The sequence below is a fragment of the Wyeomyia smithii genome, chromosome 2 (assembly GCF_029784165.1).
Source record: "Wyeomyia smithii strain HCP4-BCI-WySm-NY-G18 chromosome 2, ASM2978416v1, whole genome shotgun sequence".
NCBI classification, from domain to species: domain Eukaryota; kingdom Metazoa; phylum Arthropoda; class Insecta; order Diptera; family Culicidae; genus Wyeomyia; species Wyeomyia smithii.
In genome coordinates, this window is record NC_073695.1 from 206,543,794 (window position 1) to 206,568,619 (window position 24,826).

Genomic DNA, 24,826 nt, shown 5'->3' on the forward strand with positions numbered 1-24,826 from the left:
GAAAAAAACTGAAAATTATATAAGTAAAATAATTTGAACATGTAATTAAACGTGGACTAAAAACTATTACAAAAACTAGAAAGATTAGTCGACTAATGGTTCCCAAAAATTAATAAAAATAAGAATAATTTTCCACTTCATATCGTTCAAAGAAAATAAATCACTAATGCCAAAATGTGTATGTAGGTTACTAAGTCTGAAGGAGAAGACAAAAAGCACTATAACTTTCCCTCAAGATGTAATAACCATTGGTCTAAAGTTTCGATAATATCATAGACTATATCACGTCTCACGCTGTTAGAATGATAATGCAGGAGGATTTGATAGGTTACTTGGTCTGAAGGAGAAGACAAAAAGCACTATAACACGAAGCAGGTTACTCAATAGGTAGCCCTGCAAAAGAATAAAAAAAATGTGCGAACAGAAAAAACGTGCGGACAAAGCTACAAAAGATCAAACAACTACTGGTCGCAGTGGGGAAAAAAGTCTCACCCTGGATGGCAACGACTGGCAGGGCACTTCGTATTCTACTTCCCCAACGATGGAAGTGAGCTTTTAGGTGAAGTTTTTTTCACACCAAGCCCTTATGGTACTTCTTGATGAAAACGCAACTTTCGGCAGGCACTTCGTACTAAAAATTCCCTCATTCACGGCGAGTTCGGAGCGAAAGAAGAGCGGCTTTGACATCCCCTTCTCGTTGATTGTCGGCCATAGCAGCACCTTCTTAGGGAGCTTAGTGTGTGAAAAAAACTTCACCTAGAAGCTCACTTCCATCGTTGGGGAAGTAAAATACGAAGTGCCCTGCCAGTCGTTGCCATCCAGGGTGAGATTTTCATTTTGTATCAACCCCACTGCAACCAGTAGTTTTTTGATCTTTTGTGTCAATGTCCGCACGTTTTTGCCGCCTAATACGGTACTACTGGAATTGAGATGATACCCGGGAGACTGCAACTCAATCCCAGACGCCTTTTTTAAGTTCCATATGGTGACTTTTGGTTTCTGAAAAATAACCCTAAATGACCAACTCCTAATATGACGCAATCTTGAAATTCAAGGTTTCCGGAAAACAGCCTAAAATGACCAAACAATGACCACTATGAGTATTTTCGTAATAAGGACGATGCACAGAGGACGGAAATCTTGATGATTTTTTTCAGGTCCATGTCTGCAAGCCAAGGTATGTTGTTTACGGCCTTATTAAGAATCTCACCTTACGGTGACAACAAGAAAATTACAGGAGGGTTGTGTGCAAAGCCACGACCGCAAGGTTGAAGTAGAATACTTTTACACAGTTCTACTTACGGCTTTGAATTAACCTACGGCCGGCGTATCGGTTCGCGCCGCTTATCGCGTTTAGCCTGGCAGAGGCCTAATGCGCACGCCCAACACAATAGAAAGGTGTTTTCACATCGAAAATTAGACACGGCTGGAGTAAGTATTGGCAAATGCATCTACCGCTAATACCGCCGCTATCGTTCGAAAAATGACGCGCGTCTAAGAACACCCGAACTGTTTCGCCGTGCCGCTTCCATTTACTTCCTTATTTCATCGGCCTTAGGGAAGTACCGGCTGCACCTACCGCTGAGGCTGTTACCATACTGCTACTGGTACCCAAAGCTATTAACTCTTCAAATTAAGTGTTTTATTTGTCCTCAAAAAAACAATTGTTCAATTCCATATCGGATATGATGCAATCGCATCTCTGTAATATTACCGACAGTAATATTCTTCTAAACAAAATGATCCCACTTTTCCATTAGAGGAAGTGCCGGCTGATGTACCGCAAAAATCTCGCCCGATCGCTCGCGTTGGCGTTCAGTCTGGCAGAGGCCTAAGACGTGGTGACCAACCACAGGGCAAGTGATTTGTGAAGGCAGTGAAGGCAGCCACAGGCGCGACCCGCTGCTATGGTCTGTTACTGCTGAGTGCCGATATCTGCTGTTACTGCGTTCAACGTTGTGAACGGTCCATCCAGTTCACCTTCCGACTAATGAATGTAGCTAGTTTTCCCAGAAACACTCTTTTATAGACGAAGGGTGCTACGTAATAGGCCACGCCTTTCAGTTCAGGTTTACCATTTCCTTATGTTCTTTAGACGAATTATTCCACAATTCGCATTTGATTTTTGTATCCAGCGAATAAACACCGATGGTGCTCTTACACACGCAACGATTTTAACCCGTATCTTATTGCGGTTTATAACATCAAGCGATTTCGCTTGCTCGCTGTTGCGTGTTGCATCATGTTGCAACTTGGCAACTGGGAGACGACGAAATTCTGTTACTGCTGATTGATTGAATCGACTTCATATTAGCTCTGCATAGTCGAACTAACTTTTTTGTGAATGCGGTCTAACAGGGCAGTTTATTATTCAAGGTCGGTTATGCTGATCGCAGCCTTTGCGCTGCCCCTACAGTGGGGGGTTTACTAAATAAAGTAAAAATTAGACAACTACAACAGAATTTGATTGCATCCCGCACAGAATGTCTGCTTGTGTTGATGCCAGAAAATTATTAACCTTCAATTATTTGTTTATTTGCCTTGAAAAAAGCATGTTGCGGTTCGAAGTTGGTTACTAATTACAACCTTTGAGCTGCCCTAACATTGGGGGAATTAAGATACACGGACAACATGCACTGTGGAAGCTATTTCACATTCAGTAAATTAGACGGGTGCGACAAATTTAAATTGCTAGGATGCAACACAGAATGCTTGCGTGCGTTGACAAAAATTATTAACCTTCAATGACTTGTTTATTTGCCTTGAAAAAAGCATTTTGATTTCCGAAATTGGATTTCCTGATGGCAATCTTCATGCTGCCCCAACACGGGGGGAATAATGGCTGTCTGGCGACACACGCTGAGAAAAACCGCGCTGCTCCTGAGACGTGGTGATCAACCACAGGGCTAGTGCTGCTGCTAAGGAAGGACGACTGCTGTTGTCGCTGTCTAGAACTATTATGAGCGGCTCCGGCTGAAACAGGCTCTTATATAGGCCAAATAGCATGTTTTCAATTGCAAGGTATATGATCCTGTCGACCGTGCTTGGGAAGCAAGCATATAACGACCAATCAGAGGTCGAATTTTTCGTTTTGACAAGGCTTGACTATTTTCAATAGTACAATAGTGTGAAAAATAAAATTACAATTATCTTATTTTGGGAAGAATCTTAGAAGATTTTCCAATCTATTGCTGCAAGAACGAAGGAAATCCACCGAATACTAACCGATTTATTAGCATTTGAAATTGGACATATTTTTCACTTTTTTCGGTTTTAGATTTTCATTTCACATCCCTATGTAGTCAAACTTCTTGAGAGAAGTATTCTACTTCAAAAACCGAACCGGAATCATTTTTTCAGTTATTACCGTGAAAGGAGATCGAGATCGGACTAATTCAATAGAAACTGAGATAAGTGATGCTTCACCCCTTTTTTAACCCTCTAGTTCCCAAAATAATTCTTAGACGGACTTCGAAAAAACCACTATGTATCTCTATAAACATGTTTTTGAGTATTGACTGAAGCTTTTTGGAGGTTTAACTGAAGACCGTCTAAAGGCGGCACTGGGCACTAGAGGGTTAAGATTATTAGCTTCCCAAAACTTTATTAAGCAACCATTGACGCTTAAAATAATTTGAATCAAAATCAAAATCTTTGATAAAATAATGAGCTTATTTCGAATTAAATGACTGCTTTAATTTTTTCATTTCCTAATATACACTAAGGTTTCTTTCACGCCTTTTTTTCGCGCAGATATCGGAGTTTAGGTGGTTTTTTACACGGATTTTTCAGCAAAGTCGTTTTTACACGGTATGTTTGTATTGGTTTTTCGTGTTCAAAACGATTATTTAGAGTGTCCGACGAGGTAACTCAATTCAGTTACTGATTATTGATTGATAACATGAACAAGTTATTTTCCTTCCATATTCAGCTCGATTCGCATTCGTAAATAGCACAGCTATTCATTTTTTTTTTCGAAACAATTTAGCACAAATGAATTAAAACGTTTAGCAAATAGAGTTTTTTACGCGGATTTCGAAATTTATGCGGATTTTGGAAATTCTGCGGTTTTCTAACGCAGATTCCGGAATTTCAGCGTTTTTTTAGGTAAAAAAAAATTTAAGTGTATAATGTACACCAACCCATTGCTGAGGACGCAATAAAATTAATAGTTCTAGTTTTCAGTGTTATATTTTCGCAGTATTTCATAAACTGAACGCAACACTGTACAATGCAGCTAACGCCCCAAAACGGTTGTTTTAAAAAAAGTTTAATGACTAAAAGCTATGTAAAGTAAGAATTCATCGTCCAGTCGCAATTATACCTATTTACTGATAATATATTTTCAAAAAATAACAGGTTTCAATTCAATATCCTCTACAGCTATTTTTTATTAATATTTTTTCAATTATTATAGGTTAGCTTAGCTTCAACTCGTTGTACTATTGCTCTATCAAACTAATCTTCTAAGAATAGTTTGTTATTTTAGTGGATTGAGCGAATCCGAAGTATTGCAATTTAAAAAAGAACACATTTTTCTATAGAAAAAAGGGCATATTCTTCTTTAAAAGATAATATATACGGAACACTTCAACTAGATGATAGTAGTTTACAAACTATCCCAAAAAAAGTCATTAGTTTACTAGTATCTACTTTTGATACAAGTTTAATTTTAATTAACCAAAAACAGAACCCTTTCAGAGACGGGAATCCAATATGTACGAGTTCTGTGCTGCACATCTCAAGCAATCAGAGCGTTCCAGCTCCTGTTGTAAACAAAAACCAACTGAAACCTACAGTGTAATAATGCTCAAAATAGCCTCTGTAAAAAGAATCTTGAACTTAAAGTATTACTCCGAGTAACTTTCATTGCCTTCAGACGGAGACTCCATCTCCATTTGGATCGTGCACTTTAAAATCGAGAACCCCTTTTCCACTTAGCAAGCATTTGCAAAACAAGCAGTTTCGTGCTCGATATGAATTTACCCCGGCTAGACCGTTACGATGTCGGCTCTAGTGTAGGGAAAGAAGCCTGGAAAATAGTCAGGATGGGGGCGGTAGAGTTAATATGCTCAACTACCCGAAGTACAAGTCAAGCGAACCCAATTTGCACAACTTCACTTCTCTTCACTATGCAGGGTGCAGTGAGGCGCTTGGTTGTTCGTCGAATGTTGGAAGGCAGATTGTTGGGGAGCGGAAAGCGTAGCCAATGCTTTTCCAAAACGAACACATGTTCCGGCCGGCTTTATTTCACATTGCATTTGGAAAAATGTCAATCTTAAAGTGGAACAGCAGAAGCGGCAACAGAAGCTAAGAGGGCGGTTTAATTTCGCTTCGAAGCAGCAACGTGCAGCAGAGCAGACAGTTTGAGGGCACCACGCAGCGCGGGAGGCGAGGGGCAGCGAATTTTCCGACTGCTAGCGGCACTCGGCATTAAGTATGGGTCAACTGCACTTTAACTGTGTGTCATGCTGCGTCGAGTGGTTTGAATTTGGAGTCGGTAGGGTGGGAAAGGGAGAGGATTGATTAAAAGTTCTTTCGGACTCATTCCCTTAGTCGCAATTAGGGGTGGCACTGGCGTGGGTTATATTCATCATCATGTCGCGATTTTTCCGGCACGTGATTAGAGTGCCAAAGTGCAACGACGGTGTTCGAGTGGGACTAGCTCTAATTTGAATCGCGAAGCCTGCCTAGGTACTCCTGTGGAGACGTTGAACTTTAGAGGGATTGGTTACGTGTAGAATGTACGTGATGCAAACTCTTTGTTGTTTTGTCGTTTTCAACTAAACAAGCTACAGCTACAATATTTAGCTACAGAATAGAAAATACTTTATCTACATCCAGCTCTAAAAAATTCGAAGAAAAGATTCGTTTCCGTGCCTCAACAAAACAGGAGCGCAGGTCGGGTCGATATCCCGCGTAATCCCCCGGTGTCTATTTAACGGTGCAATTACAAACGCGAGCAGCCAAAAGCGTGTAGGGATCAGAAGGCTTCAAGGGAAAATTTAATTTATGTTTATTTGCTCATCAATCTCCCCCACCAGCGAAGTGCGCGGCTTGTAGTGGCATTTGGATACCCGTACGGTACGGTACGGTACGCGAGAAAGAAACAAAGTTCGTGTACCAAAGGATGTTCGTGTTTGCGTCGTCTGTCCGCTCCGCGGTGGGCCTAACCGAAGAGCCCGTCCACCCCGCGTTTGACAGCGGAAGTGAGCGAAAATGTACCATAGGGCGGAAACACTGCAAAGTTGCTAGACTCGATAATGCAATTAGCTGCTTTGTACATTTTTGTGCAATTTGCTGTCTGCCCGTGGTTGCGTTTTGTTATGTAGCGAGAGCAGGAGTGACAGAACGCTGATGAGCAGTTTTAAATTTTATATTTTATTTTATATAGCGTGAATGTGGTGTGAAAAGCGATTTAGGGGGAGGTTTCCCGTCTTTTTTCAGCCGCCGAAATTGCGGAAAATAAATGACGCCCCGCCGTAGCAAACGCAATTGGCTGCGGCTCTTGAGTTTTGAATCATTGCTGGAACGTGCGAAGACTGTCAGGTTTTTGGCAGGATGAAGAAATGAAAACAAGAATGGCGGAAAGGTATTCTACTTGTTTATTTTATTGGCAGTACCAAACGCTATAATAGCCGAGCTGTCACAATATAATGGTTGAAAACAGCATTATTATGGCAGTGATGAGCGCTGAAACGTTTTCCTATGGAAAAATATTATGTAGTTCGAAGTGTTTCTTGTGCAGGGAACGATTTATTGTTCTTATTTCAGATACAAACTATCCATTTGAGATTCGGATCGAATAAAAACAAAATACACTAAAGTCGCTTTTTACGCGGGGGATACATGCCGCGTACAAAACAAAACCGCGTAAATTCCGCAATCCGCGTAAAAAACGCGTAAATTCCGGAATCCGCGTAAAAAACCGCGTAAATTCCGGAATCCGCGTAAAAAAACCGCGTAAATTCCGGAATCCGCGTGAAAAAAACCGCGTAAAAAGAAACCCGCGTAAAAAGCGACTGGGGTAACTTCGATCAGTTTCAATTTCAAATAGTTTTGAAACATTTCTTAACTAAAAATGTTAGATAACATGTTCAGAGACGCTTCCCGGATTGACGTCACGATCTCCTTGACTGCTCAATACTCGACTAGTATAAAATGCTTTTTGGCACTTACTGAGAGTAAGAAAAATAACGGTCAAATTAATTTTAAAATTTGGTCATCAAAACAATAAAAAGCGTCAGATCTCTACTTTTGGATACCCTCAGGGCCCGAGGAATACAGCCGTATGTGCCAATTCGTGATATCCTCGCTCAGCGAAACTTGCCAGCGAAACATACATGTTTATAGCTATTTGAAGAGCATCACGGTGCCCATTTAACAGCGAAACGAATCTCGGATAAAAAAAAACATGTTAGTTTTAGTATTAGATTTAGTTTAGTATAAGATATTCTAGACCATAAGGCATTAGATTGAATTGGCTCCGTAAAACATTAATTTGTATTGTGCCGTGTCAAATAAATGTTGTGTGAACAAAAAAAAAACAATAAAAAATTTCATCCGATACAACCGATCAGACCTCGAATGGCACAAGACTAAGATGTTATACTTAAATTTAGCAAAAGTAATCACAGAGCAGTTTTATTTCAACTATACATGAGAAGGGTGAAACTGATCAATGTTACCCCGCTGATCAATGATAATCCGTTTTACGGTACTACAATCTATCACAATTCGATAACGGTAAAGTAGGAAACGATAATATCAAAACTTTCGAAATTATGTTATGTCTTCAGCAAAATTGTAGATAGTATTTTCAACGTTTCAGGAAAAATATACACCATAAGAAAAAAAATTGTCTTGAGAAAAAGTTTAAAAAATAATTATAAATTGAATATCTCCAAAAGTCTACTTTTTAATATCTGACTTTTTTCTACGAAAAGTGCACATTATTAGCATTGATGTTTGTTTGAACATATTGGAAATTGGAACTATTTTATTACACGTTGAAGATCCGATTTTAAACAACAAACCATGAGAAGACTGTTGGGGCCACGCACAAATGTGTGTGACAGAGTTAAACTAGCAAACAATAAAAATGTTCTTGGGGCCGCGCAGAAGTGTGGGTGGTTTGTCTATTAAATATAAAAATAATCTAGTAAATATAAAAATTGTAAATAATTCTACGATTTAAATGCGGGTTAAGCTAGCTAGTTCACATTTCAGAAAACTCGCTAGAAAAGTCGAAAGACCAAAAATAATAAAACATAGTATTCATGATTAGGTTAAACACAAATTTAAATCTGCAAAATATTAAGTTATGGGCATATGGACTGTGTTAGTCCATGTAAGAACTAATGAAGACACTGAGTAAGCGTCGGAATACGTATTTGCATATCGTAAAAGTAATAAGTGAAAGTGAATGTGATAGAATTAAAAAGTAAATTAGTTTAAAAGTGTCAATCAAAGTTTGTAATGGTTCTATCAAATGCTCGAACTAAAATAAATAAAATTTTATTAATCTCATCAATATATGTAAAGAGCGAAATCAAAATTCACCACGCACTTCATCTTCAGCATGAGCGCTTCGTGTAGCAATTTTTTGCACCACACCCCTTCCTTTGCTTTGTGCTGTGCTTCTGGCGTCCACAAAAAAAAAATGGTTTGCGAAACAAAAATTTCCTTCCTGTGCCATTTAACAATACGGAATACCACTTCAAATGGCATTTGCTCGTTGACGGAGATCTGCGTCACATCATGAAAGCTCGTGTTTTTTGCCTATTTTTCGCCACTAATACAGACAAATGTCTTCTCGTTCCTCTTTTTTCTTTATGGACACATCACTGTGACCAGAAACATTGATCGCCCGGGTATTTGTTGTATTCCGCACTTCTATTGTTAGTATTACCACTACTACGAGTAAGTAACATAAATATTGTAATTCGTGCTTGTGTGTATGTTTTTTCACCCTTCCTTTTTAAGTTTACTTTTCCGAGCCTCGCTGCCTCCGACCAATATTATCGCCAATTATAGGGGAATATTATAATATTCACCGCGAATATTGGCCGAACATCCCGCTGAATATAGGCTCTCACACTTTATGTACAAGAGTAAGAGCATTTCTTTCTTCAACAAACTTGTAGCATTACTTTTGGACTGCAAGTTTGTCGTACATCAAGTTATAAACTTGTAGAGTGAGCTATCGGCACGCGGCAAATTGAATGGAATTGACACCCCGAAATTGAATATGCAACCTTGAACTAAACCATGGAATGGCTTCTTCTTAGTTCATTTTAGATTTCTCATATAGTAGAAACTCATTTATTTCAACCACCTATCTCAGAAAATAAAATCCGCGCATTATTCTACATGGCTACAACGGGACTCGTTCAACAGCCAAACAAAGTTTGTTTCATCACTAGCGAACCACTTTCTATTTTAATCACTAGACAAAATCACTCGCTACACTAAGAACACTTTAATCTTTAAAATGTTCACCTCAAATCTCCTTGAATTAGCAGAAATATATGAGATGAATTTTTACAAATCCTTTCATTTGTTTTCACTGCGTTGAATAAAATCAAAAGTTGCCAAATCAGTTTTTGGTAATACGAAAATATCATACTGAAAATGTTGAATTATTCCGACATAAATGACATTAATCGACAGCACTGCAGTGGTTACCTTTGTTACCAATTTTGCACGTAAACAACTGCAGCAGATACCTAGGTAACCTACACGAACTTCATGATTACCAGTGTGATGAATATAGGGGCGTCGTGAGATGAATAATTGATAAGTGATTTAAGTTTTGAGATGGATATGGGAGCGTTGTGATAAATGCTTTGTTTCACAAAATTCAGGATAAAGCTAGCTAAGCTTACTAAATATACCATGCTGGCCGATTCCATAAGAGCACGTAAGCGTATTTTGTATATTTGTTCAATGATTTCTTGATTTGGTGTTTAATCCGTGCATTCTTCGTGAATACCGGCTTAATGAGATGAATAATGGAACAACTATCCCAGTTACCTGGAGAAATGTATTTTTTGGAGTTTTATAGTAAGAAAAACTTATTTTTGTCAAGAGATCATAGCCGAGGTTTTGTAGATTTCAGAAAGGATTAGTAGGGAGCCTAAGAACAAATCCATGCTTAAGTCTGTTGACTTGCAATGACCTGGATTCTACTGAGTTCCGAACCCAGGACTACCCTACTTGTCAAAGCGGACTCTGTAACCTTGCGGCTATGAAGCCCCCCTCTCTCACTTCTTCCTCACCTGTACATATCTCATTGAATAAGCATTGCTGAAATAATACAACAGAGACAACATTAGTTTTTTCATAAAAGAACATGATGCAAAGTGTGTGAGTGATTCATATTTCGCAGGGTGTGGAAACAAGACAATCTTTCACCACTATGCGCTGAATATCATTCACGAAAGTTCAATTGATTTCGTTCGTTTTTTCGTTCGTGAACGATATGTTCTCTTTAAGCAGATGTAGTTTCCATGTTTGTGAACTAATGTTTGATGATAAATTGGCCGCGATTCTCTAACTGTCAAAAACCGGTACTAAATTGGACGTCCCGGCGGGTTTGTTTTGATCAGCAGCGGAGACAGCCATATCGGAATCATCAGTTAAACCTCGATCGTACGGAACATTCGAGCCGTGATGTTGTGCGTTTATTTTTACAGAAACCATTGTTCTCATAAGCCATATTGGAAATGTGTAAAATTAACTACTGGTATTATTCATGCGGAGGGGATTAGTTTGACTTTCACAGTCCTTTTCAGAAATATTATATGACCATCTGTGTAAATCGCCCGACGTTTCGGTCCTTATAGGCGGCCTTTTTCAAGGGAAGTGTAGTAGTCGTATAATATCTCCAAAAAAGACTGAGAAAGCTAAGTTTATTTTACAGTTTGCGTGAGAGCGAATGTGGTTCCAACGAAGATTGTTTCGTTGGCCCGCCGATCGAGTGAATGAGTTTTGGTGCTTGCTCACCGGATTGGGTGAGCTACGCTATCTGCTACCCACAACTAAATTCCAAGGAGCAAAAAACACTTGCCCCGCCGAAGACCACTGCATCCGGAGCTGGATCCGGGACTGCACCGAGTGGCGCTATTAGAGATCCTCACGACCAACAGTAAGAGGAAAAGAGGAATAAACGCGATAAGATTTTTCTATTTTTTTTCCTTAGCATTTTAAAAAAAAATCTGAAAACCTGTTCGTTATTGACGTTATTGCGAATTTATGCAATTTCTTTAAAAAAAATACAGAAAGCAAATAAAATATTTTTACGAAGTATTTTTCTAGATAAAACACATAAATTCATCAAACTTGGATACTATTTTCACAATATAAATTGGGACCTAATCGATGTGGACCTACTCTTAGGGACATTACAATACCTCTGATACTAACTTGGAATCGATTCTTTTCTTTCCGATTCTCGATCTTTGGTATCGATGCGTAGCAAGCGATCCTTAGCCAATGTTGATACACTACTGTAGAAAAAAAACCGAAACAACGTTGCTACAATTGCTTCTCGGCCTAAAGGCTAAGATCAAAGTGTAATGTTGCTACAAAAAAAACTTGCTGTTTCTCTCGTGCTTTCGTACCTCTACACTGCCTGTAGAAATTCCTTTTTGACATAGGATAACGTCCTATTTTAGCAGGATCGCATGCCAAAAAATCGAGAATGGAGTAAAATGGCAAAAAAAAAAGATTTCAATTGGTTGAAAAAATATTAAATTGACCGGATCTCGGTCATCTCGATGCATAGAAAAAAAATTACATTTGTTATGAGATCATTTCTTGAAACATATTTTGTAGTAAAGTAGTTAAAGTGAGTTGAGATTATTTTGGTCTGTGCAGTCTCAAAGAAGTAGAGCAACTTATTAATTGATCAGTTACATCTTCATGGGAAACTGTGAGAATCAATTAACGATTCGTGGCTTGGAAAATATTAAATTTGTTAACAAAATCTGTGACTCACATATGTTTTGTTCGTTTCATGTTAATATATAGTGAATTCCGGTGCCCCTAGCCACAGGAATGCCTTAGAGCTCAAACTGAATAAAAATGAAATCTGGTAGCTCGAAGCCTTCAGAGGCTTAAATGAATTTTACCAGTAAGCAAACTGAGAAACGACGAACTCTGTGGCCTTTTAACACACATGCGAGCTGGCAAGAAGCACCAAAAGTCACAGGAACGGTTTAAAAGCTATAATCTTTCATATTTTTCCAGTTTATGCTCCAGGGCAAAACCAAGACAAGATTACTTATCATTTAGTAGAAAAGAAAGTTGGCAAAGAATTATAACTGAAATTTACCGTTCCACAAATGATTAACCCCAATCGAATGTATCCCCAAACTTATTGCAAGAAATCCATTGCGGAAATTGATCGATTAAAAAAACAGATTTTTCACAATTCGTATTTACATAAGTGTTTTATTCTGCTTGATATATTACTGCGACGCGACTGTAATTGTAAGATACGTGTTATGATAATAACTTTATGGATCAGAAAAGATTGGATGTATTTGGAGAGCATAATCAGCGTAACATTTTCAGAAGCTCATTGGTTTTAGTTAATTAGGTAAAAAAGAAAGGTTCAATTAAATTGAACAATCCTATTATTTATATCGCGAGTAATAAATATGCAAAAACAGCAATATGAGTGTTACCTCAAATGAGCATGATAACGAACAACAATGCTTTGCAGTATCGATATTTTTTTCGCGATAATATCGGAGTATCAGCACCCGCTTTCGATACCAGTATTGGTTCCAAGTATCGATGCTTAATGATATCGCAACGTCCCTACCTACTCGATGTGGGCCTACTCGATGTGGGCCTACTCGATGTGGGCCTACTCGATGTGGGCCTACTCGATGTGGGCCTACTCGATGTGGGCCTACTCGATGTGGGCCTACTCGATGTGGGCCTACTCGATGTGGGCCTACTCGATGTGGGCCTACTCGATGTGGGCCTACTCGATGTGGGCCTACTCGATGTGGGCCTACTCGATGTGGGCCTACTCGATGTGGGCCTACTCGATGTGGGCCTACTCGATGTGGGCCTACTCGATGTGGGCCTACTCGATGTGGGCCTACTCGATGTGGGCCTACTCGATGTGGGCCTACTCGATGTGGGCTTACTCGATGTGGGCCTACTCGATGTGGGCCTACTCGATGTGGGCCTACTCGATGTGGGCCTACTCGATGTGGGCCTACTCGATGTGGGCCTACTCGATGTGGGCCTACTCGATGTGGGCCTACTCGATGTGGGCCTACTCGATGTGGGCCTACTCGATGTGGGCCTACTCGATGTGGGCCTACTCGATGTGGGCCTACTCGATGTGGGCCTACTCGATGTGGGCCTACTCGATGTGGGCCTACTCGATGTGGGCCTACTCGATGTGGGCCTACTCGATGTGGGCCTACTCGATGTGGGCCTACTCGATGTGGGCCTACTCGATGTGGGCCTACTCGATGTGGGCCTACTCGATGTGGGCCTACTCGATGTGGGCCTACTCGATGTGGGTTGTTCGATTGGAGCCCAATTGATATAAACCGAACCGATAATAAACAAAAACCGAAGCCTAATTACTAAGTTGCGGTTTCGAAATGTGACCGTTTGTAATTATACAAATTTCGTAGCTAGCTTGTGTATAGAACAATCGCGGGATTAGTAGGTACCTTCAATCCTTCCATCCGAATTTATAAAGTCGGAATTATTTCAAGCTGGAATGGATTGACGAAATATTTGAATTTATAAGAGGTGGTTGAATTACAAGACCGAATAAATATGAGGCTAACGCAAGGTGATAGTAAATTAGTATATTTTACAAGGGATTACAGATGTTTCAATAACTCAAACCAATTAAATCATGTAAACTACTCACAGCAAAGAACAATGAAAACTAGAAAAAGTTTGTCTTATAACAGTTAGATGACTGATGTCAGGAATGAAAGCCAGTTAGAAACGATTGAAAGCTACCAGTAAAGATAAATATAAGCATGAGCATGAGCATGATTGACCGCCCGCGGTTGCTACTCCGTTATTGCCAGATCAGCTGTAATTACACAGAGAACCACTGGATGATGCTTGGGATTAACATTCATCCTCAATGTGTAAAAACTGGTGACCTTAATCTTTATATTAGGCAATACCAGCGCCGGCCGCATCCGAATGCAGGTCAAAGAAGGAGTGTGTATAGGAATATGTTGACGTGATACTCGCTTTATTGGAAGCCGAGAACACCTCTGCACTTCCACGAGAAATCACTGGGATGTTGGAGAAAAGGGTAAGGTTTGCAGCAGATTTCGTTTTGGTAAACGATTCGCTGAGTTCTAATAGCAGGTTCATAATACCAAATATCGCGCGTACGAGTTCATTATATCTTTTACGGAAATCATAACGCGATCCGAACTCATTCCGGTTGATGATGTAACACCGCAAAAATAACGCACACGCGAGGATACCGGACCTATAGCCTAATCAAGACAGACTCAAATATTCGAAAATCTGTTTATGAAGTCATTATGCAACTACCGAAACGTATCTCTCATTGATTTATCTCAGCTGACTACACAATGTTACGAAGCAACCAGATATGCATTAACCAAAAACAAGAAATATATAGGCCCTCAACACATACTGCAAGCGGTCAGCAAGAGAACTTCAAAAACGGCCTATTTGCTTGGCCATTGCCGTTTGAAACGAACGAAAAAAGAAAGAAAAAGAAAAAAAGGATGTGTGCGTTGACAGACGAGTCGCGTATAATCCTGATATTAATTGCAAATAATTGCGATATTTGGTCGCGATTAATTACGATGTTTTGTCGCGATTAATTATTTACGATATTTATCGAACGAACTGAACCTACTCCGAATCACTGCGTGCTGAAATAGAACCTACGGGTGGACAGTCTGCGAATAAATGGTTTGGTACACCTCGGAAGTCACAAAACATCGGAAATCCATAGTTGAGCAAAGCTCACCTGGGCCGAAAACACGTTTACCCCGGAAAGTTATGCGCGACCGCTCTATTCCCTCTTACCGACGCATACGCGGAGACACGGTATTTCGCGTTGATTACCACTTACTTCTTGATTAACGAAGCGAAGATACCTACTGAGTATGAAAAACTGGCAAAGTTTCATGCATTCATAGCTAGAAATTTTTACAAAATGCAAATATGCATATCTAACAAGACCGAGTACTAATTAGATTCAAGAAAATGCCAAAACAATCCCAATCAAAATTTTTTTGCCATGCTAACCGACAAGATTTCTACTTAATTAAATTAAAAACTGTCTATGTGTTCCAGTATTCACTCAAAAGCTAGAAAAATCATAAAACAAGTGCATAAAACTGCTCAAAATGAAAGCAGAGAAAAAAAAACAAAAAAAAACATTGGTTCCCTTTTGCCATGCAAATCAAACAAAAAACACAGGCAAAACGTCACCAACACTAATACTTATCCTTTAATTCCCGCGTCCTCTCTGAACTATCATGCTAGTGCGAGAACGTGCCGCACGCGAGAGCAACGGTCATCCTGCACTCGCACTTCTCTCGCTTTTCCTTGTTCACATTGCACTTACTCACACACACTTTTTTTTTTTCTTTGCTCTCGCTTATTTACCGTCGGTCCAGTTCCGCCATTGTTGCTGTGCCAATCACCGACGCCCGGGAAGGCGACTCCACCCAGGACCCTAACTCACGACCCGTTGGTTAACGGACCGGCGCCAACGGCTTTACTTTCTCATGCGATGGAAGGCGTGATCCCAGAGATTTTTCGCCTCAGAAAATCTCCCGGTGTCGGCTAGGATTGAATCTAGACCAGTTGGGTTGGTTGTGAGTGGATCACGCCACCCCACAACCATCGACACCTATGTCGGCGGTGGGATTCGAACCCAGGCGTCGAGCGTGGTTGGCGGAGACGTTACCAACCACGCTAGGCCCCCGCTCAACTCACACACACTTATGACAAGGCAAGGGCTAGCGGGAAACGTGCTCCGCCACCGAAAACGAAATGCAGCTCTCACAAATTAGCCACAAAATTGCACGAATCTTTCACGGATTTCAACATTGACGTCACTCTCACCGATAATACGAAACCGCCACATTTCGTATTACCTTTTACTCCACCCTTTGCACTTGAAATATAACGATTACGCGACGGGAGACTAATTAAAATACGTCGACATTATTGCACTATCTCCAACCGTACTCGACAACCCTCGGAACTTTTCATCGCGATTCAAATCAAACACTCGGAATTCACACCGAAACAACAGCGGCCTTCATTCAATAAACGTAGACACATCACTTTTCCAGATAGAAAATATATAACTTATAAAAACTTGAAAAAACGAAGAAAAATTCCGACGAGAAACATTTTCACGTCCGTTCTTGATCACAGCTTGCTTCGATCCCAATTGAAAGCTACCAGTAAAGATAAATATAATTGTAAAAACCCCAAGGCCAACTAGCAGATTTTTTTATCTCTTTTTCAAGGTAGTTTTCAGCCACAGGCTGGCTCACCACCGCCTACGGTATAAAGACCACTAACTGTTCCTGAATTCATAATAGGCAATTGACGGTGGATGGTCGCAGCGAGAATGAATCAGTGCTATCAGCTCGAAATAATATAGTTGTGTTTGCTCCAGTTGCTTCCAGTTGGTCTCGAGGCGAGATGCAGATTAAACACGTCGTTCTGTTGATGTATGATTCATAATTTCATTAATCTAATGTGATATAATGACTCGTTTCTACGCAATGCTAGCTGCTGATGGTGAATAAAACTCATGAAACTCAGAATGCATTGCGTGGCTCTCTTAACTAGGAATTCAATTCATGATTTTGACTTACGAAATTTTTGATCGTTTATATTGAAGCCACGAGACAAAATCTTTTTCTCGCCTTATAAAACCATAAATTTTATTCATACATCCTCAAATTAATTTCATCAAACTAAGAAATAGATCCATGGCCCTGAAAATTTGGAATTTAATTCATGTTTTCAAATTATACAAATCATGATCGATCAACTAAACTGAATGCTGAAGCTGAGATTTTGTTCATAATTTCCGAAGAGCCAAACTGCACTATAAAACAGAAAAAGGTGGACACTACATCAAGCGAGATTGGTCTCATTTTTTATTGGTTCTCTTAATTTTCGTGCAGTTCGGTAAACTTGTCCGACCTACCCCACTTTAAGTGTGTATGCAAAAATCGATCGAATACAAATCGTCGCACTGAGCTCATGGTTCAACTGAATAAGATTCTTGGAAGTCTAACCTATCAGGACAACTGATACAACTCATAAGTGACTTATAATGAATATAGTCTATAAACCTTCACGAAGGAAGTGCACAACACATTTAGCTATCCCAACCGACTTACCGACTGGTCAGTAGCCCAATGTAGACAGCATTTTCTATTTAAAGCAAACTATTTTAAAGCTGGTTTTAAGTCCCAACCTACATAACGAAAACTGCAGTGCCCGCTACTGTTGTTGTTTACTGCATAGTGACTCAATAGACCAGACCATCAGCTCGCAGCAGAAAAGGGCACCAATTGCTCCTGGGAACCATTTGCGAGTGAGGTAGCAGCAGCGGCCTCACGAGGCTTCACTCTATTTTTGGACGATTAGTTCTGCCTTGCTCGCATCATCAAGTCCCTTGTCGGCTGACCTGACCCGCAGCTATGATGAGCTAAATTCTCTTTTACCTTGTGGCAATAATAGCCTTCGAAAAGGTCCGGCTGAACCAACCGAGCGAGCGTTGGGTAGGAAGGAAAAGGTCAGCACTGGGAACGGAACGTTCATGGCTTACAATAGCCAATCGATTTCCGTTCGAGCTTGGTTTCTGGTTCCACCATTGGACGATGCAAAGAAAACGGACCTCTCTAACTGGCTGTAGGTTTCCCAAGTTTCGCGTAACTTTTCCGACAGGTTTTTCATCTTCGGCTTCACCAGCTGGCACGTAAAAGTCTAAAAAGCGCTATCGAAACTGAGTTTCAGGCGAAATAACATGCTTATTGTTCGCTAACAATTTTTTGTGTGTGTGTAGAATTTTTCCCACAGAAAACTAGAAATCCGAAAAGGGATTTCTATTCTTATTGGCGCAATACTAAGGTGGGGTGCAGCACTACCACACGAACGAAGCAAATAGCTGTGATTTCAAACCTTCTTGTCTGCCGTTCGCCAACATTTTCTTAGCTCTGTGGGTTTTTGTTGGTCTGAACAGCGGAAACTTTTCGAGAGCAGCAAAAAAAAATATCGACATCAACAAGCTCGTTTCACTCGCAGCCACATCCTGCTTAATGTGAGTTTTTGAGCAAAAAAAAAAATCTAACTGAAACCGTGAGGGTTGCCTTGTATTGCAGCCGGAGCGAAAAAGGTTGCCCAAATTATATGATTATACCATATTGCTTCATAAAAATGTTCAAACCCCTCTTGGGCCTAGCACATTGTTGAGAATGAGATAATTATGGGTGCGTATTCTGGTGGGTGTTTTCGTGCTGGCCAGGTGAATGGTATGAAAAACAAAAATTACGATGTGAAGGGAGCTGGTTGCAATCGCAAGATCTTTTTTTCCACAGATGCAAGTCGTTTTCGTGTTGTATTCTAGTCGTAACGAAGTACGGGGGATTTGTGGAAAAAATAAAGTCAAAAGCGTCGATGGATATCACTTTTTCTTATCCTACAAAAATATAAGGAAATTAGTGGACGAAATGATTTTCTGTTCTTGATTTGTATAACGAAAGTCTATCAACGTAATTGTGAATGAATCTCCCGTTAACTGTTATTCGGTAGACAAAAGCTAATCCTGACCCGTTGTGATTTTATATATATTACTTTTCTTCATAACCTTTTTTCATTGCAATGCGCGGGATTTCGATTTGGGAGGAAAATTTACTATCGTATGTTACGAAATTGTAAAACTGCATTGCGGTTACAAACATAACGTGAAAGGATTAAATGCAAAGCAATTAATTTAATAAACAATTATTCATTTCAAATATTAGTTATACTCTATAATTATTTATTTCAAATATTAGTTTTGATCCAAAAAAAATCAATGGCACAAAATTACAACTTGAACCCATAAAAACATTTGCGTAGAACATCAACCCCATCAAGAATAGTCAATAACTTGAATGGACCACTTCCTTCAGTGTACCACCCTGACAAAAACTTGTTTATTGTCTTGTTATAAATTGGAATCTTCAAATGTTTCTCGTGATTCTAATGCACATTAGTTGGATAAGGTGTTTCCCGATGGACGTTCTCTGGAAATCCCTTGAGTGTTTGCATAAATTTGGTTCATCTGACCGAAGGTCCACTAAAGGACGTGGTCCATCTATGGTAGTTTACCCTATGTTGCTATGCACACCAGGACTCTACATTTTCGAAACAAAACAATAAAACTGAAAATCTCGCACTGTCATTTCGATTAGAACAGTTCAATTTTTACTTGATTCTTTCGGCTACTGTCATCGAATCAAATCGAATCACTTCTTTCTCTCTTTCCTGTCTGTTGTTCAACGGATCATTTCAAATGAAACTGATGACTATTTCAATTGACGGAGAGAGAGACTCTTTCCTTTCCTTCAGCGTCTCAATTAAAATTAGCACCACATCGCGTCGTTTGATGATAGTTTTCTAATACCGCAAGCCGTAATTAAAACGGCAATGGCATCCTATAAATACGTCATGCAAGTTCCGATCAATATTTCCTCCCTATTTCCTATATATGCGTGAATACTGTATGGAAGCCCCCTGTCTTCGTCAGCGCTCACTGTCATTTTCAATAGAGAATCGTCATGTGAGAGTGACTCCGCTTTCAAATGAAAAGCATTTGTTTTAATTTCAAGCCCTTCAGTTGTCGAAATCAAAGCAAGAGCTTTCGACTGGGTTTCATGTGACTCACGAAGTGTTCGAAAATGATACAAAAGCTTTTCAATTGAAAGGGACGGGTCAAAGCGTCACTATAACCTAATAATTGTCAATTGAAAATGACTTTGTCAGGCTCTGATGCACATTGTTTCCTTTCAAAGTAGCTAAAACGTTATCGAAATTTTCTTGACCCAAAAAAGTTAGTTTAAGAGCCACAGTGTCTGCAGCAAAGTTATTCCAATAATTATTTTCCATTTTGGCAATGTTATTTCTATGAAATGTGCCACAACTTTGCCGAACAAACTGGATTTTAAAATGCAAAAATGAATCAAAATCATACTTTTAAGTGAATAAATCACAAAATTTCAACTTCTAAAACACGGAGAATAATTAATGAAACAACTTTGCTGAAGACGCTGACTGGTTCTAAAAACAGTTATTTTGGGTCAAAAGAATTTCGATCACGTTTTTGCAGCTTTGGAAATAGTGTGCAGTGGTGTGAGAGCTCAAAATCATGAGTTTTATTAATTTACTCTCCAAATACTAGTTTTATTTGCATACTATTTTCAGAAAAAAATAGAATATCAAAAGCCTCAAAGAATGACAGCAAGGTTTAGTTTGGAACTCCGCCTCCAGTGACGCTTCAAAATCTAGCTTTTTAGTGCTACACTTTAGTGAAATAGTTTAGAAAAGTTTGGATAATAATGTCACAAATAACTTTGCTGAAGACACTTTTTTTCTACATTTTTTTCCTATATCTACACAACTGTAGCATTTGGCATCAATGTTCTGTGTACATTTTTATATCATTGAAACACATCATTGTAGGAGACACAAATAAAATAACTTTTACACAGACCGTTCTCAAATTAGCTCAAAATCGTGAAGTTTTTCGTTTACTATCCAAATAGTGGTTTTATTGGCATACTATCATCCAAAAAAATTAACAATTAATTTTAATTTGGGATTCAGCCACTAGGGGCGCTGCAAAACTTAACTTTTCAGTTTTGCACATTAGAGAAATGGTATTTTCAGCAAAGTTGTAAATAATGATATCACAAAAAACTTTGCTCAAGACACTTCTGAATGAAACTCTTTGTAAGACTTTTGGGACTTTTACAGATAAGGGATATGTAAGGCTGACATCGTAATACCTTAATTTTATTCAAAGTTGATGATATTTTTCATTTAGAATATACAAAATCAGAAAAAATGAATTGTATGTTTCCATTAAACTGTACTAGAAAATTAGAGAAATAAATATTGAAAATATTACTTGTCTATACAAATACGTATTTCGAATATTAATTATATTCATCATCAATGCTTCCAATCAATCTTCTTCCCAATAACCCTAGACATGGTACGGTAAACGAACGACCGCATAATTTAATACCTAACTTAAATTAGGAGGGTTTATTTTATTTTTACATGGGGTACATAATTTTTTTTCATATGGTGACCATTAAAAACAACTTTTTTCGATATATTTTATTTAAAAAAGAATTTTCAAAAGTTCATAACTTTTGAATCAGTTGAGCGATTTTTAATCTTTCTGGATCAAATTGAAGGTAATAAATTCTAGTTTTAAAAAATACCTAGAATTTAAATATGTATGCTGTTAAATTTTTTGCCATGTTTTCAAATTGAATTAACCCGAATATAAAAATAACATGTTTTTGAAAAATACTCCTTACAATAGATATTGTTTAATTTTTATTTTTTTGACTCTAAGCAAAGTCATGCTATTTTTAGTTTTTGGTTCAAGTAGTAAATTTAGTAACGAAGATAGAAAATTTAATTAACTGGAAATGTGATAGTAGAAACTACGAAAAATATAGTTCAGTAGATGGGACTCAAACCCACAACTTCAAAAAAACAAGTAAAAAGTCCTCTAGTTCGTTCCAAAACAGTTTTAACGATAAAAATTGAAACAAAAAGAAGGAGGTTGCAAACCCGACCGCACTACGCACACTATTAACAAATGCACTGTTGAGAGTGTTTCATTAATCACTCGTCATCACTATTGCTTACTCGAATCATAAAACTCTTCATGAAATAAACACTGGGAGTCTAATAAGAAACAATTTGCATGTTTCGTGCCATGCTGGAGTACAAAATATATGTCTGTGATAGCTTGAGACCTTTCAAAAACATGGGTAATCTTTCATAACTTGTTTAGTTGTCGTGTAAAGGGCAGTTTGCTGTTCAAAATTGGATATGATGCTGATCGCAACCTTTGTGCTGCTTCGACAGTGTAGGAATAAGGCACTCTGACAACACACACTGAAAAATATCGCACTGTTGTTGAGATATGTGACCAACCGGGCAAGTGATTCGTTTAAGCCGAAAACAGATTCGGAAAGCCAGCTGATACTGGCGCAACCTTTCGCCAAAAGAATGCTACTAGTTTGACCAGAAGCACTCTTTTTCAGTCGAAGAGTGCTCATATTCCACATTCATTCATATTCACTTAACGAAAGATATAATAATTCGCTTTTAATTTTCGTAACGAACGAAAAAAGACTCAGGTAATATATTTTCAATTTACACCTATATGTGGTAGGCTAAAGAGAAACGTAGTTCTACGTCAGAAACTTAGAGCAAAAACATTTTTTTTTAATCTATCGTAGCTTTATTTCAATGTGTCATAGCTTTATTAAAGTTTGTGCGCATTTTTTTTAAACGCCTCGTAAGTGTGTCAAGTTTTCAGATATTTCAATGAAGTTTTCTTGTAAGCAAACAGAGAAAAGACGAACCCGAAAAGCAATTACTATGCGGCAATTGGACGAAACTCCAAGGAACGGCTCAAAAGCTAGAGTCTCCAATTTTTTTCTAGTTCGAGCTCTATGGCAATTTCTTTTCGCTTTTGTCAACCAATGAATTCTGTTGAAAGAGCATATACCAACTCTTTGATTTTATTTAAACTTTATGTATTCGTTCCTTGGAGTGAAATTTTAGAACCTCATTTTTTTGTATTGGGCCTTTTTTGAACTAGCCAAAATATTCATTTTTTTAAGTAGACCTGCCTTTGAAAAATCATAATTTATGAACCGCTAGAATGATTTTCCAAAGTTTGACAAAATGTTCAAGAAATTTGAAGTGCCTTCGCAGAAAAAATTTTGAATATTTAACACATATCCTGGTATTGCAACATTTAATGACATCTATGGTGTTATTCGTTTCTAATTATAGTCATTATCACTCAAACTGCATGGATATTTATCAATTCTTGGAAGTATAAACAAATTTTGGCTTTTTTCTATAGAAATAAGGCACACAGTTGTTCATTTTTCTACCACCAAGGAATGAATGACCGCCTAACTCAGTTTTTGAATAAATAAAAAGGATTCATCAACAGATAATTTTGTTTGCTGCATTTTTCCTTCCGAGAGATTTAATCCATCAAACGTTGTATTTATCTACACGCGCACGATATCTACGCAATGAAATCATAAGATACGGATTAAAAATATGAAGACCGATTGCTTCTATTCATTCCGCTCCTGCCAGCAAAAGGAATTTCTACATATATTTTTCTCACTTGTCTTCCCTAGTTCCACAATTCTCCCGAAACATAAAATATGAAATGATATTTCACATCCTCGAACAGTATCCTTCTGTTGATTCATTCAGTACCTAACGCGCGAGTTATGAAGGATTATATCCTTCCACCAGCCGGAAAGTTTCCCCGCATCACAAATCCCATCTGGCGTAAGTTTAAACATCTTCGCCGGCCCTGGGCTGGACCATTCTCTTTCACTCTCCTATCAGCGGGAAAAAATCTAAATCACCAATGTTAATAGCATTTAATGAGATTGCAATATCCGAAAAAAAAAGTATCGTGCTTCTTCTTCCCTTCACAATGTTCTGTTGTTTTATCGCACTGCAAGACATGCAAAAGGAGGTCCATAAAACAACGAAGATTTACGACCGAAAATAACAGGTGTTCACACGCACCAAGGTCTGCTGCCCATTTACGCAGCTCAACCAAAAAAAATCAAAGCCAATGCGGAAAACAGACAGAGAAACTGCACAAAAAATAATTAATTTTTTTCCGACAGGCTTATAGACATACCTAGGATTTTTACCTGCCCAAAACAGGATTCTGCCAGCGAACAAGGAAAGACAAATGAAATAAAAAAGCATAGAAAACTTTGATGTTCTAGAGCCGTTGGTCATTTTTTTTCTCTCTGCGTCAGTTGTAGGCCAGAATGAAGAAGGTGTACAAGAAAACACGGCTAATGAAGATACGTTTCATTTCTCGGCAGGATAGCGTTTGACTTATCGCACCTCGGGCTTCCCATCAGCATCAGCATAGAGCGGAGCTACGGAGAACTCCTGGCGTGTGACTTGCTAACGACTGGTGTACACAGGTAACGATGAAGGACAAATTGCTCCGAATCGGAGCTGGGGTTTGCAACCAAGAAAAATGGTAAAAGACATAAGATCTAGATCTTGGCTGCTGCGTTGCAGCGGGTAATTTGTTTTCGAAAGTGCTCTACAAGACTTCCAATCGTGGGATAAATCATGTAATGGGATACAACAATTTTGTTTTCGGTCTTGAAAAGAAAACTAAAATGAATTATAGATATTATCGGTGCATCCAATTTCAAACAATAAACGAGATAAAGAGATTAGACATACTTTAGAAAAGGTGTGGTTCAACAAAAATTGGGCTCAACCGGGATTTGAACCCGGGATTTCTAGCACCCAAAGCGAGAATCATACCCCTAGACCATTGACCGCTTGATATCAGGAAAATACATCGAACTTTACTTCGTTTAGCGGAAAATGAATTCATTGAAAAATCACTTAACATATATTTTAACTGTCACGGTCGTGCTTTAATTTTCTGGTTGTAAACGCTCTTTTTCCACCTTGCTGAAGCGCGGTGTTTGGAATCAATTTA

The 24,826-nt window shown here is 38.7% G+C and overlaps 1 protein-coding gene across 1 annotated transcript in view; it reads right to left on the reverse strand.

The window, feature by feature from the left end:
• Positions 1-24,826, reverse strand: part of LOC129721623 (insulin-like growth factor-binding protein complex acid labile subunit) — a 95,091-nt gene that overhangs the window by 53,670 nt on the left and 16,595 nt on the right. The window lies entirely within an intron of this gene.